Source organism: Chelonia mydas, chromosome 11 (assembly GCF_015237465.2).
Source record: "Chelonia mydas isolate rCheMyd1 chromosome 11, rCheMyd1.pri.v2, whole genome shotgun sequence".
NCBI classification, from domain to species: Eukaryota; Metazoa; Chordata; order Testudines; family Cheloniidae; genus Chelonia; species Chelonia mydas.
Window position 1 is genome coordinate 51,771,395 of NC_051251.2, and position 15,394 is coordinate 51,786,788.

The following is a 15,394-nucleotide window of genomic DNA, read 5'->3' on the forward strand; positions in this document are numbered from 1 at the left end:
ACTGCCTGCTGCTGCTCTGCTCTGCTCAGCTCAGCTCAGGCTGCTTCTCTGGTTCACTCAGGCTCTGTTCAGCGCAGCTCAGCTCCCTGGTGCAGCTCAGGCTCCGGCTCTCTCCTTAGCTCAGCCCCACTCTGGTAAGGCAGCTCCACCTCACAGGGAGGACAGGACCCTGGCTTCCTGACTTCCTCATTAGCCTGCCTGCCCTGTCAGTCAGGCTGACCTGGAAAGTTTGCTTCTCCCCATTGCCCCTGGGGACTGTCAGTCTCAGGGTCCTGGTTTCCTATTGACCCTTCCCCTTTCTTTGGTACTGGGAAATGGCCAACCAAAACCCCCACTAAGTTTTAGTAAGGGGCAACCATCCCCTTACATTAAGAACCTTTGGCTGTGCCCACAGAAGCCCTGAGGATGCAGTCAGTGAGTGCACCATAACTCGGGTAGGATTTTGCAGTGTGATTGCTCACACCGGGCAAGGCTAACCCCTGGTGTCAATCATCTGGGCTAACTGCAGTAAAGACATACTCTTTGTTCTCTCTCCAATTTATTATTTTTACCGATAACCCTAGTTATCATCTTTACAGTGAGGATACTCTAGTGCACATATGGTGTTAAAACTTTAAATGATTCCACCCTCTCTGTCTACTTTGACTCTGTAAATGTGTGGCTTTCTCTCAACTTCCTTCCTTAATAGGGTGACCATATTTCCCAAAGGGAAAAAGGGACACTGCATGGGGCTGGCCCGAGCCCTCCCCCACACTACAGGGCTGGACCGAGCCATTCGTTAGAGCCCCCGTTCCCGCCCACGGGGCAGGCAGGGCTCAAATGAGCAGCGATGCACATACAAGATAGGGTGACCATATTTCCCAAAGGCTGGGGCTGGCATCACAGCTCTCCCAAGTCCTGCCTGCCCCCCATGTGGAGCTGGGACTAGCATCACTGCTCGCTCAAGCCCTGCCTGCCCCCTACCAGAGCCCTGCCCCGCCTTGCGGGGCTAGCATCACTGCTGTCCCCGTGCACGTTCCTCTGCACCCCACTTTTTGGCAAAAGTGGACATTTGTCCTGTTTTCTCTTGGTAACTGATCAAGGAGGACAGTGGAGATGCAACAGTGGTTTAATTTCAGCGTTTTAATAAAAGTGGTATAACTTGTGGCACAGAAACTTGCCAGTATAATCATACCCATACCATTCCTGTTCCATTCAGGATGTTCTCCCCCAGTCCTGCCTACTACATGAAATCTTATCTTCTCCTGATTGTTTCTTTCCTTTCATCTAGCACTGATCACCTTTCCAGCATTTCAGACAGACTTGCCACTGTTGGAGCCAAGAGCCGTCTCCTTTGTAGGTCTTGCCAGGATTCTGATATCTCTTTGCCACATTGTCTTTTGTACTATTTTCAGATCTCGTCTAAAAACCGAGTGTTTTTTCCCTTCCCATGTTTCTTAACTCTTTTGTCTCTGCTTTTATGTATGTCTGTAACAAGACTAATTAAAGCAAAATTACACATTGTAGCATGTAGTTGATGGTACTTACTTCCAAACAGCAGGAAATGCTGTAAAAGTGAGAGAGATCTGAGTGTCTTGGGCTTTCCGAAGCATTCCAAGAGCATTTCTTTAAACCTAAAAGGCTCAAAATGACAATCCTTGTGGAGGGAAATTTCCCATTGGCTTCAGTGGAATTTTTCTTGAAAATGGACTGCAAGATTGGGCTCCAAATTAATTTAATTCTGCATACTGCCATATTCCAGAAAAAAAGTATACACACACACACACACACACTGCATTTATTTTCCTGTAATTTCTGATTACTATAAGTTTTGAGCATGGAAAATTTGCCTTTTCTATTCAGCCACGCCATCCAAGTTTGGTTGATTCATGCTATGATATAATCAACTGTTTGTGACAGCCCAATTGCTACCATGGTGATGAACTGTGATATGCCAGAATAACTCAGGTAAGATCAGATTGAACTTTTGCCAAAAGCTCTTCCCCTTCTGACAGTTAAAGTGGTGCAGCAGCAATGCATATTGTTGCTCCTTAAAAAGTAGTATTTCCTGATCCTGACTGTGTCCAGCACTTTTCTTAGAACTCCATAGCATCTTATTGTTTTCTTATTTGTATGCCTACTGGCAGAAAGCAGCAGCCTCTGGGCAGAGCTAACTATGTTATTCGGTCAGACCTGTAGCCAAGACTAGCTAGCACAGGTTGTATCAGGTACAGATAGAACCAAAATCCTGTAGACAGAGTATCTGGAGACACACATCATGGAGGTTGGAGAGTCAGGATAACACTTGCAATCTAAAAGATATGGCCAAGACTAAAAGATGCTTAATTTAAGCATAAATGATAGAGTAAACATTTATTCTGAAGCTCTTATTTCCTTTACTGTCAAAAAAGCGCAATATAGGTGCCAACTCTGGTCAATTTTTGCTGAACATGGCATACTGGCAGTCCTGAATGATTTGTGGTAGAAAATGTGTGTGAGTGCCAGTAATGGCTAATTAGTGATGAAATGCTATCTGGATGTCACTATTGACTGATTTGTGGAGGATATTATGGCATTCCCAGGACTGATTTGTGGCAGATTTTGGACAGATGCTGTTACTCATTGATTAGTGGTTGGATATTATTAGGGCTGTCAATTAATCACAGTTAACTCACGGGATTAACTCAAAAACAAAACAATGTAAAACTTCAGAGCCTACCAGTCCACTCGGTCCTACTTCTTGTTCTGCCAATTGCTAAGACAAACAAGTTTGTTTACATTTACAGCAGATAATGCTGCTCTCTTCTTATTTAAAATGTCACCAGAAAGTGAGAACAGGCATTTGCATGGCACTTTTTTAGCTGGCATTGCAAGATATTTACGTGCCAGATATGCTAAACATTTGTATGCTCCTTCATGCTTTGGCCACCATTCCAGAGGACATGCTTCCATGCTGATGACACTCGTTAAAAAAAAATGTGTTAATTAAATTTGTGACTAGGGTAGAACTCCTTGGGGGAGAATTTTATGTCCCCTGCTCTGTTTTACCTGCATTCTGCCATATATTTCATGTTATAGCAGTCTTGGATGATGACCCAGTACATGTTGTTTGTTTTAAGAACACTTTCACTGCAGATTTGACAAAACACAAAGAAGATACCAATGTGAGATTTCTAAAAATAGCTACAGCACTCAACCCAAGGTTTAAGAATCTGAAGTGCCTTCCAAAATCTGAGAGGGATGAGGTGTGGCGCATGCTTTCAGAAGTCTTACAAGAGCAACACTCCAATGCGGAAACTACAGAACCCAAACCACCAAAAAAGAAAATCAACCTTCTGCTGGTGGCATCTGACTCAGATAGTGAAAATGAACATGCATCGGTCCATACTACTTTGGATTGTTATCAAGCAGAATCCATCATCAGTGTGGAAGCATGTCCTCTGGAATGGTGGTTGAAGCATGAAGGGACATATGAATGTTTAGCGTATCTGGCATGTAAATATCTTGCAATGCCGGCTACAACAGTGCCATGAGAACACCTGTCCTCACTTTCAGGTGACATTGTAAACAAGAAGCGGGCAGCATTATCTGCTGCAAATGTAAACAAACTTGTTTGTCTGAGCGATTGGCTGAACAAGAAGTAGAACTGAGTGGACTTGCAGGCTCTAAAATTTTACATTGTTTTATTTTTGAATGCAGTTTTTTTGTACATAATTCTACATTTGTAAGTTCAACTTTCATGATAAAGAGATTGCACTAGGGTACTTGTATTAGGTGAATTGAAAAATATTATTTCTTTTGTTTCTTTACAGTGCAAATACTTGTAATCAAAAATAAATATAAAGTGAGCACTGTACACTTTGTATTCTATGTTGTAATTAAAATAAATATATTTGAAAATGTAGAAAACATCCAAAATATTTAAATAAATGGTATTCTATTATTAATAGTGCGATTAATCACACGATTAATCACGATTAAAAAAATTAATCGTGTGATTAAGCGTGATTAATTTTTTTAATCGCTGGACACCCCTAGATATTACATAATCTGCAGGGAACTAGCTGATTAGTTCAACCAGTATGGATTGCATGGGGTCCTGGTACTGGCTAATCTGTGGAGGGTATCACACAGGCATCAGTACTAGTTAATACGTGGAGAAGATCACACAGGATGTTGGTACTGGATGATCAGTGGCCAGAGGTGAAAGTAAGCTGGTACGCCCCGGTACGGCGTACCAGCAAGAGCCAGTGCACCGTACTGGGGCAGCCCGGCTTCCCCAGGGGGCAATTTAAAGGGCCTGGGGCTCCCAGCAGTGGCTGGAGCCCCAGGCCCTTTAAATTGCCTCCAGAGCTCCGTTGCTGGAGCCCTGGGGTAGTGGCTGCGGGGCTCCAGCGGCTATTTAAAGGGCCGGGGTGGTAGAAGCTCCCGGGGCTGTTTAAAGGGCTGGGGCTCCAGCTGCCACTGCCGCCCTAGTCCTTTAAATAGCCGCTGGAGCCCCGTCGCTTTCCCAGGGCTCTGGCGGCTATTTAAAGGACCGGGGCAGTAGAAGCAGGGGAGCCCCGGGCCCTTTAAATACCCCCCGGGTCCCCAGGCTGCTGCTGCTACCCCGGTGGGGGAGGAGGAGAAGGAAAAGGACGGGGGGCACTAACCTTACAGGGTGGGCTGGGGCTGGCTCTGACCCCCTCAGACTCACCCTTTCCGCCCTAGGCCCCGCCCCTTCCAGGGGCCAGAGTTGGCCCCAGTGTACGGGTAAGTCACTCGACTTACTTTCACCCCTGTCAGTGGCTGATATCACATTGGTTTAGGGTGACCTGATGTCTTTCATAGGCAGAAAAAGTGTCCCAATTTTTCACATCTATCTGGTCACCTTACATGAATTGTTGGTATTGGATGATCAGTGACACTGGCAGATATCACCTGGGGTATTAGTACGAGGTGATTAAGGGTGGATATCAAGCGGGGTATTGGTACTAGGTGATTGGGGCAGATATCACGTGGAGTAATGGTATGGGGTGATCCGTGCATGGTATGTTGGTACTGGATAATCCTAGTCAGATATCATATAGGGAGTTGGCACTGTCTGATATGGGCAGATATCACCCGAGTGTCAGTACTGAGGGATGGGGGCAGATATTACAGCGCCTGTCAGTTCTGGGTGATCAAGGGTGGATATCACATGGGGGTGTCAGTATTGAATGATCGGGGTGGAGATCACCCAGGGTGTTGATATGGGGTGATGACAGTGGATACACAGGGGATGTTGGTAGGTAGTGATGAAGGGCATATACCACAGGGAATGTCGGTAGCAATGATGAGGGGCAGAAACCACAGGGTATGTTGGTAGGAGGTGATGAGGGGCAGATACCACAGGGGCTGTCGGTACCAGATGATGAGGGCGGATACCACAGGGGGTGTCGGTAGGGGGTGATGAGGGGCAGATATCACAGGGGGTGTCAGTACTAGATGGTGGGGGGCGGACACCACAGGGGCTGTCGGTACCAGATGATGAGGTTGGGCACTACAGGGGCTGTCAGTACCAAATGATGAGGATGGATACTACAAGGGATGTCGGTACCAGATGATGAGGGTGGATACCACAGGGGTTGCTGGGGGTAGGGGATGATGAGGGTGGATACCACAGGGGGTGCTGGTAGGGGATGAGGAGGGACAGATATCACCGGGGGTGTCAGTACCGGATGATGAGGGCAGACACCACAGGAGGTGTCGGTAGGGGGTGATGAGGGTGGATACCCCAAAGGGTGTCGGTAGGGGGTGAGGAAGGCGGAGATCCGAGGCTTTCACCGATACCCCCGCGCCTGGCCGGACCGGGGCAGGGTTAAGGCGGCCCCCGGGCAGGCTGTTACAGGGCAGATGTGCCCAGCTCGCTGCTCCGTGCCCCGGCCCACGCCGCGGGAGGGCGCTCCACGCTGTGCCAGGCCTGCCCCCTGGCGTGCGGGGCGCGGAGCGCCAGGAGGGCGGAGTCCCGGCTGACTCTGGGTCGGGCCCTGCCCTCTGCGCTGTGGCTCCAGCCGGCACCGTGCAGCAGCCGCCGCTGGAGGTCGGGTCGGCTGCTGAGCCCCGCAGCGCTCGTGCGCAGAGGAGCTGGCGGCGGATGGTGCGCGGCCCCCTGCAGCAGCAGCAGCCGCGCGCTCCGGGAGCAGCCGCGAGAGGGAAGAGGCTGCGAGGGACCCCCCCGCACGAGGTGAGTCATTGCCCGTCGCCTCCACACGCACTCGGGGGAAAGCAGGGAAATCTGCCCCGGCTTGCTGCGCCTGCCGCTGGCTGAGAACTGGAGGCCCTGGGCAGGCTGGGTGGGTGGGGTTCCCGGGGGCTGGCGGGGGGTTCCCGGGGGGCTGGCAGTGACTTGCCTCTGGTGTGACTCCGTTGGCTCCGAGACTGGTGCCGGCAGCTGCTGTTGCTTTATTCCAGAGGATGGTTCGTTTACCTGCGTTTAACCCCATCCCTTCCTCTCCCCGCCCTGGCTGTGGTGGACACGGGGCTTTGCGTGCTGCCCGGTCATTGGTGCTACAGCTCGGGGAGGTGAGACTGAGTAATCCGGTTCGTATTTGTTTTGTAATGTGGAAGCTGCCGCGCCGCCCGGGCATGGACTTCCGCAAACGTAACTGCCCTTGCAAACAAAGGCGCTGCGGAGCAGGGTGCCCGGGGGCTGCGTGCGGAGGAGCCATCGTTCCCCCGACGTGCACCTGCCCCTCGGCATGAAACCCCCCTGCCCAGTCAGCCAGCTCTTGTCTTTGTGCATCGACAGAAGTCATCTCTGCACCACTGCCAAGCTAGGTCCGTTTGAATGAGCGATACCCCAAACTGAGTGAATTACCTAGCAAATGGAGTGAGATTTACATGTCTCTTTGGAGTATAGTGAAAAGCCTTTATCACAAGGAGGTGGCCTTTCAAATAACCAGAAATGCAGGTGTGGCCTTGCAAATGGGTAAACTGGAAGAAGGGGAGGAGCAGGCACAACTGCTAGGACTAAATGTTTTTGTTAGCAGGCTTTTCTGTGGTGCTGGGCTACTGTAGTATCTGAGTAGTACATCACAAACATTAGTGTGTGTGTATATACCTCGCACCCTGTGAGGTAGGGAGGTATGGCCTTGAGAGAGAATAAGTGTCTTGCCCAAGGTCACTCAGGATGTCTGTGGCGGAGCTAGGAACAAACCCCTCTTTCCTGAGAACTAGTCCAGTTTCGTAAATTCCATTCCATTTCTCTTCTCTGAGGGCCGCAGTGGTGGGATGAAAGATTTTTGATGTCAGGAAGATGGCTCAGGGCTCTTGGATGGAAGGAACAGGGTTTGGAAATTAAGAGGGGTTATAGGGTATTTCCATATAGGGATTGGGTTATTTGGGGGTTCAGTTGAAGTGTTTTTCAGCGGTGTGTGTGCGCAAATTCTTTTTAATTGTACAGGAGGATTTAGTAGTTACAGGGATTGCCTTGAGGGTGTTTCTCACTGTGGTAATGGGGACTTGCTTTGCTTCCTTTTTCTGACCACACACCAGTCTTCCAGCCTGCTCTTCCTGCATGTGGGGACCAGTCAGATTTTCTTTCTATCTAAAAGTATTAGGAGGGTGATAATCATCATACTAGACAAGCTTCTCTCCCAGCTAGTGCAGCCCTCTCTTCTCCCCCTCCCCATAACCTGCAGTGCCTCCCATCTACTTTGAAGACTATCTATATCCGCCACCCATGTTACTCCAAGTATTTTCTCCCTTCCCTTACACCAGTGGTTCCCAAACTTAACAACCTGTGAACCCCTTTCACTGAAATGTCAAGTCTCACGAACCCCCTCCTAAAAATTAATATTTCCAGGGATTTTTCTCCTTTACCTGAGTATAAATGATAAAAGCAGTGATCGTGGAAATATAAAATTTGTTTTTATGACATGCTTATTACACGCTATTTATTATTAATTATTATTTATCATTACAGTATTTTTATTACATTATGAAAACGGCAACACTCTTCCAAGATCTCACTTTCGTAGCTTGTATCACTTTGAATAAGCCTGTTATAAGACAAGGCTCCTCCGTTTCATCAAGGAGTATCAGATATGAAATAGCATGAAGGTATTTAAAAAGTCAACTCAAAGAGTTCCTCCTACACAAGAATTCAGGTCTTGAGCAGTCCAGGCAAACAACACACGTTACAACAAAGCTTAAACTTGGTCTTCATAATCATTTTAAAAACAATAGTAGCTGCCTATTTAATTTTAAAAACAGCAAAAAATATCCACCTCCCTGTCTATTTATTATAAAGAGTCTTGAAGTTTAAATCTTCTCAGTGTGATAGATATGCTTGCTTTGATCTACTTAGCTCTTGGAAGTCCAGGGGCTCCAGGCTGCTGGCTCTGTGCTGCCCGGAGTCCCTAGAGACAGCTCTGTCCACCATTAGGGAATTTTTTCCCGAGAACCCCCTGTAACATTTTGCGAAATCCCAGGGGTTCACAAACCCCAGTTTGGGAACCGCTGCCTTACACTGTAGTTGGGAGATATATAGGTATTCTCCTCAGGTTGAATCCTCTCTCATAGCACTTTCCTGGTATCTCTGAGATCTGTTCTTCAAATATGTTTGACCTTTCTGATTGACAAACAGGTTTCTGTTTAGCCAATTTTCCCAGGTCCTTTATAAGAACATGAGTGTTTCGGGTGGATCGGCGCACATGCTGCTTTTTGAGGAAACTGGTCACATCCAATCTTTCCTCTCAGTTCAGATCTTTGGCATGTGCTGTGGTTAGACTATAACCTCCATAGGACGCTAACCTTGTTCTCTAGAAATTGTAGCAACATAGTATTCAGTGTTGTGGGCGAGGCCTAATTCTCTGTAATTGAGTCATTCCATTCCAAATTAACCAGTGCTTCCCAGTTGAACATCCAGGTTTTGATGGAATATACTGTGTTAATAGTTCACATTTCACTGGAGGCACTGACCAAATGCCAAGTTTTCTCTAAAACATCTTCAGGAGCATGGTCCTTTTTATCTTGTGCTGGGGGTGCCTACACATGACACTCCCTTGGGCAGATATTCAATGTATATTTAAAAAAAATTAAGATCTTAGTGAACTAACCACATTCTCGTAGGAACTTTTTATTTACTACTTTGTTCATACTCTTGCATGCTTCATTTATCAGCATAGCTATTGGCATATGTAGTATATGAGCTTACCTCACAAACCCAGCAGAAGTTTAATATTTATCTGTGAATAGTGTTTGCTGCCATGTATAGAGTTGAAGACTTAGTTTTGTGTTAGCATCTCATAAGATGTAGCTACTGGTAGTTTTAAAATAAAAACTACATATTTAAAATCCATGAGACTTTCAGTATCAGATTATAACCTATTAAAGATTGGTTCAATCTTGGATATAAACTGTTTAGTAAAAACTCTTCCATTCTCAGTTGGGTCAAAACAATACTCTTACGTAAGTGAGTGGAGAAAATTCTAGCAGTAAAAAATCATATTATAGCTGAATAAACTATAATGTTGTTTGGCAAATATTTTTCTGCAGTACTTTGAAATAAGGATAAATAAATATTTCCTAATTAAGCAGATAGTGTAAATAAATGTGGTGTTCCAGAGGAGCTGATAAAGGCTGTGTCTGTTGGAAATACCAGCCTCTCCTGAACTGAGTCTAGTCTATACTAGGGGTTCTCAAACTTCATTGCACAGCAACCCCTTTCTGACAACAAAAATTACTACATGACCCCAGGAGCGGGGACTGAAGCCTGAGCCCACCCGAGCCCTACCGTCCCAGGGGTGAGTGGAGGAAAGCCGAAGCACAAAGTCTTCATCCTCACGTGGGGGTGGGACCTGTAACCTGAGCTCCACCACCCAGGGAGTGGGGCGCCGGCTTTAGTGCTGGGCGATGGGGTTTGGGCTTTGGCCCTGGGCCCCAGTAAGTCTGTCATCAGCTCTGGTGACCCCATTAATACGGGTTCATGACTCACAGTTTGAGAACCGCTGGTCTATACATATAATAAATGCAGGGTCTGACTGCCCACTGTCTTGCATCTTGTATTGTCATTTACATGGGCAAAGTGAGTGTAAAATGTTACCAAACCAGAAGGGTAGCATTTACATCCACTTCGTTTAGGTGTAAATAAATACACAAAGTGCTAGGCAGTAGAGAATTTACTGTTATTTCTTTGTTGTATTGCCTTAATCCCTACAAAGGGATTAGAGGATTTGAACAAATAACAGAGCCAGCCCCTGATCCAGAGGGCTAACGATCACATTCTCTAAATACTAAACAGGTGAATCAACAGAGAGATGGAGAAGAGGGAGGATGAGACAAGAGCAGAGATTTGGGTGTTTGCATAAGTAAGTAGTCATAGAGGTGCTGGAAGTTTCAGGTGGTCACCAGTGTAACCAATGGTAGTGATTTGTAGGCATCACACCAAAGGACCTTTTAAAATGGATATAAAGGAGGGTAAAGTGATGACTTTTGAAGTTCTGATAGTACAGTACTGTGGGCCTGACTCTGTACTCTATAGCAGTGCTTTTGGAATGAAAACTTTCAGAGTAACAGCCGTGTTAGTCTGTATTCGCAAAAAGAAAAGGAGTACTTGTGGCACCTTAGAGACTAACCAATTTATTTGAGCATGAGCTTTCGTGAGCTACAGCTCACTTCATCGGATGCATACTGTGGAAATCGCAGAAGACATTATATACACAGACACCATGAAACAATACCTCCTCCCACCCCACTCTCCTGCTGGTAATAGCTTATCTAAAGTGATCATCAAGTTGGGCCATTTCCAGCACAAATCCAGGTTTTCTCACCCTCCGCCCTAGGGGGTGAGAGAACCTGGATTTCTGCAGGAAATGGCCCACCTTGATTATCATACGCATTGTGAAGACAGTGGTCACTTTGGATGGGCTATTACCAGCAAGAGAGTGAGTTTGTTTGTGGGAGGGCGGAGGGTGAGAAAACCTGGATTTGTGCTGGAAATGGCCCAACTTGATGATCACTTTAGATAAGCTATTACCAGCAGGAGAGTGGGGTGGGAGGAGGTATTGTTTCATGGTGTCTGTGTATATAATGTCTTCTGCGATTTCCACAGTATGCATCCGATGAAGTGAGCTGTAGCTCACGAAAGCTCATGCTCAAATAAATTGGTTAGTCTCTAAGGTGCCACAAGTCCTCCTTTTCTTTTTGGAATGAAAACTGATGCCAAAGCAATCAAGTTCTGATGGGTATACTCCTAAAAGGCTATATGAAAGGTCCTGCACATCCTGTTTTTGTTTGTAGTGTTAAAACAACAAAGCATAATACAGATATAGAGCACAATCTTATGAAGACTCGCATATGTAATTTTGGTAAAGGGGATAGTCCCATTGTAGTCAGTATGGGACTGCTTGTTAGTCACTGCAGATTCAGCCCTGTTCTGCTGGTGTTTCAATGGCAAAATATGCAATGGCTTTAGTAGAAACCCCATTTATCCCATAATTCTGCATTTTCTAATATTCTTTTATTCACCTATTCTTTGAAACAGATTGTCTTGTCAGGATGTTTGTGGAGGAAAGTTAGCTCTGTTACCTCTATAGCTCAACACTAGACACAGAAACACCACTTCCGATGCCTTACATAAGTTCATGCACTGTTTATTGGCTCTGATGGCTAGCAACGAATGTTATGTAACTGTTAAAGAAGTGCACAACTTGTAAGCAATGACACAGAATCATCTTCAACTGTAGCACAGGGGTATTTCTAAATTAAACAGTGATTAGCAAGATATCGAGTAAATTTTGTGAAGTATTATTTTAGAGGAATGAGTGGCTGAACACTTGAAAATCTGCTAATAGAAATTTTCGTGTGAAATTTCTCTTGTTTATTGCAAACCTGCTCTACTGGCCAAGTTTAACGAAAATCTGAGAGGGTTAAACAGGAACTTGATGCCATATTGGTATGTTGACATGGAAGGCCTCACTGATAAACTCGCATCTGTTTTATCAATGCCATGCAGACTACAATCCAATCTGCTTTTTTTGATACAGCTATGGATTTGAAGGCTTTCGTTAATGCTTCCTGTTTTGGATGCTCTCTGATGTATTAGTTTTCTGTGATATGTAAATATAATTTTGTGCACATATTGTTGAAGGTACTTAACTCATCAAAGTCCTTCTGTAAGTGTCTACACTATGTGTATAACAAATTATGGCTTTTGCACTTAATATGCTCATTTTTTGAGGCTCTCTAACTTTATATTGCTTTTTGATTCTTAACTATGCTCAATTTCTTGTTTAAAATCAAATATTTATGCTATATATTTAAGTATTAGCAGTTCCCCCTAAGGTATCAAACCTAATCGCCTGTTGGTTTCTAGGTGGAATTTAAGGTGCTGGTTTTGGCCTATAAAGCCCTACGTGTATGTCTACACTGCAATTAAGCACCCATGGCTGGCAAATAGCCCAGGTCAGCTGGCCCATGTCAGCTGACTCGGGCTCGCAGTACTGTAAAATTGCAGTGTAGAGACTTGGACTTGGGCTGGAGCCCGAACTCTAGGAACCGTGCAAGGTGGGAAGGGTCCCAGAACCTGGGCTCCAACCTGAGCCGAACCGTCTACGGTGCAATTTTATAGCCACAAGCCTGAGCCAGTTGACACGGGCCAGCTGACATGGGCTAGCCGCAAGTATTTAATTGCAGTGTAGACATATCCCAAGTGGCCTGGGATCTGCCTCCCTGGGAGGCTGCTGCTGTGTCCCTGCTATACTGCTGCACTTGCTGCATGGAGGCTCTTGAGTTGTGTACTCCTTGATTTAAAAGAGATGGGGCTAATGATAGGACACTCTCTATGAAGGGGGGCCCCTCAATTCTGGCATTCATTCCCCTATCAGATTTGTTAACTTCACGGCACGCTACAAAGTACACATGTTTTCTCAGACTTTTGGGAAGGGTAAGTGCAGGGGGAGAACTGAGCTTTGATGTACTCGATCCTTTCCTTTGATTATAGGGATTGATTTGTAGTGCCAGGTTGGGCTGCGTGGAATAGATTGCCTCTTTGTATTTTCCAATTCCTTGTATGATTGTGTTCTTTTAACTATCAGAATGCCTAGAGTCAGTGTGAATAAGTACCTTTTGTGAAATTAAAAATAAATAGAAATAAGTGTTACATTAATGTAATAATGTGAAGAGAAATTACTTTGTGTGCAACCTTCTTTATATTACTTTGAGTTTAAAAGCCTGCTATTATCTGCTTGGCCTCTCCAGAAGATTCTGCCTGTTTCAGGCTTGTATGTGTTGTATGTCACTATATGCAACAGAAAAATTAAATTGTCTCAAGACAGTGGGGTGCCTCAAAAAACACATATATTTTCTATGATTTTTCTACCTGCTTTAGGAACAAATCAGATTGTTTGTTTTTTCTCTTGTAAAGATTTTTATAAATTTATCTTCATTTGATTTTCTAAAATTCATTCTTTAATGTTAAGTATTAAAATAATCTACATAAGATGTCTGGTTAACATATAGTGGGAAATATTGTGACAGCTGGCTCCGGCAAGCCAATTGACTATAAGAAGTCACTGGGGTTTTCTCTTGAGGGTAATATTAGATATTAAAGCTAGCATGAGACACCCACTTTATCTGTATTCGTTTCTCAGAGCAAAGGGTTGCCTCCCTTTTCTCCCTGTGTTTAACATTTATTGTGGAAGATCATTATTAAAGCTAGATGATCCTATTGATGATTTCTTGGCAAAAAATCAGCCACAAAATGAGTAAAATGGTATAGATTTGAATGTTTGAAGTAAAACCTAACTAAATACAGCAGAGGTGAAAGAACAGGAACACTGACTTACAACAGAAGGAATTATTTATTTTTCAGATTTCAGAGTAGCAGCTGTGTTAGTCTGTATTCTCAAAAAGAGAAGGAATACTTGTTGCACCTTAGAGACTAACAAATTTATTTGAGCATATGCTTTCGTGAGCTACAGCTCACTTCATCAGATGCAACAGTGCAGGTGGCTTCCTCTCTCTGCATCTGTAATATATATCCGATGAAGTGAGCTGTAGCTCACGAAAGCTTATGCTCAAATAAATTTGTTAGTCTCTAAAGTGCCACAATTACTCCTTTTATTTTTCAGAGTTTTTCTTGCATATAGCTGATTTCTTTTTAGTTGTGGATAAGTAACGATACACACTCACAAAAGAGAGAGGAAGGATAGGCTTGTAGTTAAAAGGAAGCCAGTGTAAGTTTATGTAAGTAGTCTTAGAGGAAGGGTGGTCTCATAAACTGAGTCTATGCATCTATTCTTGGAACAGCCACAGACTTCCTGTGTGATTTTGGGCAGGTGGCTTCCTCTCTCTGCCTCTGTAATATGGGAAGAATAATACCTCATAACGGAGAGGAAGTGTTATGAACTTCATGTCGGGGAGGTGTTCAGATATTGAGGACCTACATACATAGTTCTCCCTTATGTCTGTGTGAGTGATTTGGGCACTTTAACTTCTGGGAAGTTTGTTTATTTGTCCTGCATGTTGGGGGACAAGATCCCTCTTGGTAGTATCACACAGGCGGATTTGTGCAACATGCTACACCTCACCTCTTTGCAAATGGTTTATTAGGCTATTCAAGATCTCTCACAGGCAATCCTTTAATCAATGCAACTAAATCGGAGCATGCATGATATTTGCTAGTGGCTACTCTTCAGTTTAACCTTGTCACTTGGGTAAATTGGTAAAAAGTGCCTTCAGAACGTATGTTCGCGATTTCTATGATGAGGTCAGAACTCAGTGTTCAGTAGCCCATGGCTAAAACTCCACGCTCCGTCACCATGTTCTTCTAAGGCCTTGTCTTCACTAGAGTTTTTTTTGGCTCCAGTAGAATGCTAGTTAACTCCAGATAGTTAATACATTGGTAAGGGATCTAGTCTGGACACTCTCAACATGTTTGTTCCTGGCTACAAATGTTTGTAGTTTGCCCAAGCTGATCCTTAGAACTATAGTCCACACACGGTCCCTTAGGACTACAGTTTTGTAGATATGGAAATTGTTTTTACAAAGCAGTAACGTTCGTAAAATTTCAGTAGTGATGTTGTAGTTAAACTAACCTTGGAATGGGGAAGGTATAGACTATTCCTCTCACTTCAATTTATACATAACTTTATAAATGGTTTTTGCTGCTGCTTAGTTTGATTTCACTGTAGAGCTGCCTAATGTCCAAGCTGTGCTGCCTTTTTGTTATAAGTTGGAAAGCCATCATTGGAACCATTGTAGGAAATTCCAAAGAATCTATTTGTTAGTTTGTTCATTTCCACTATTTCCCCCCCCCCCTTTTTTTAATTAACACCACATATAAAAAATTGACTCTGCTCAAAATCTGAAAAGTAATCCTGTGAAATTTCTGCTAATGCTGCTACTGTGTCCGATTACTGAAGGGTATATAGTGTATTACTAATGGAATTCA

At 44.5% G+C, this 15,394-nt stretch overlaps 1 protein-coding gene across 10 annotated transcripts in view; it reads left to right on the plus strand.

The window, feature by feature from the left end:
- Nucleotides 1–5,819: 5,819 nt before the first annotated feature.
- Nucleotides 5,820–15,394, plus strand: part of MFSD6 (major facilitator superfamily domain containing 6) — a 43,704-nt gene continuing 34,129 nt past the window's right edge. Inside the window, exons 1-2 of one of the 10 annotated variants that reach the window (XM_043524778.1) lie at nucleotides 5,956–6,184; nucleotides 10,244–10,310. The gene's annotated coding sequence lies outside the window, so the exon portion shown is untranslated. Of the gene's footprint in view, nucleotides 6,523–6,649; nucleotides 6,778–10,243; nucleotides 10,311–15,394 lie in introns of those variants that run through there. The other 9 variants (XM_037912781.2, XM_037912782.2, XM_043524782.1 and 6 more) reach the window with 9 other exon arrangements.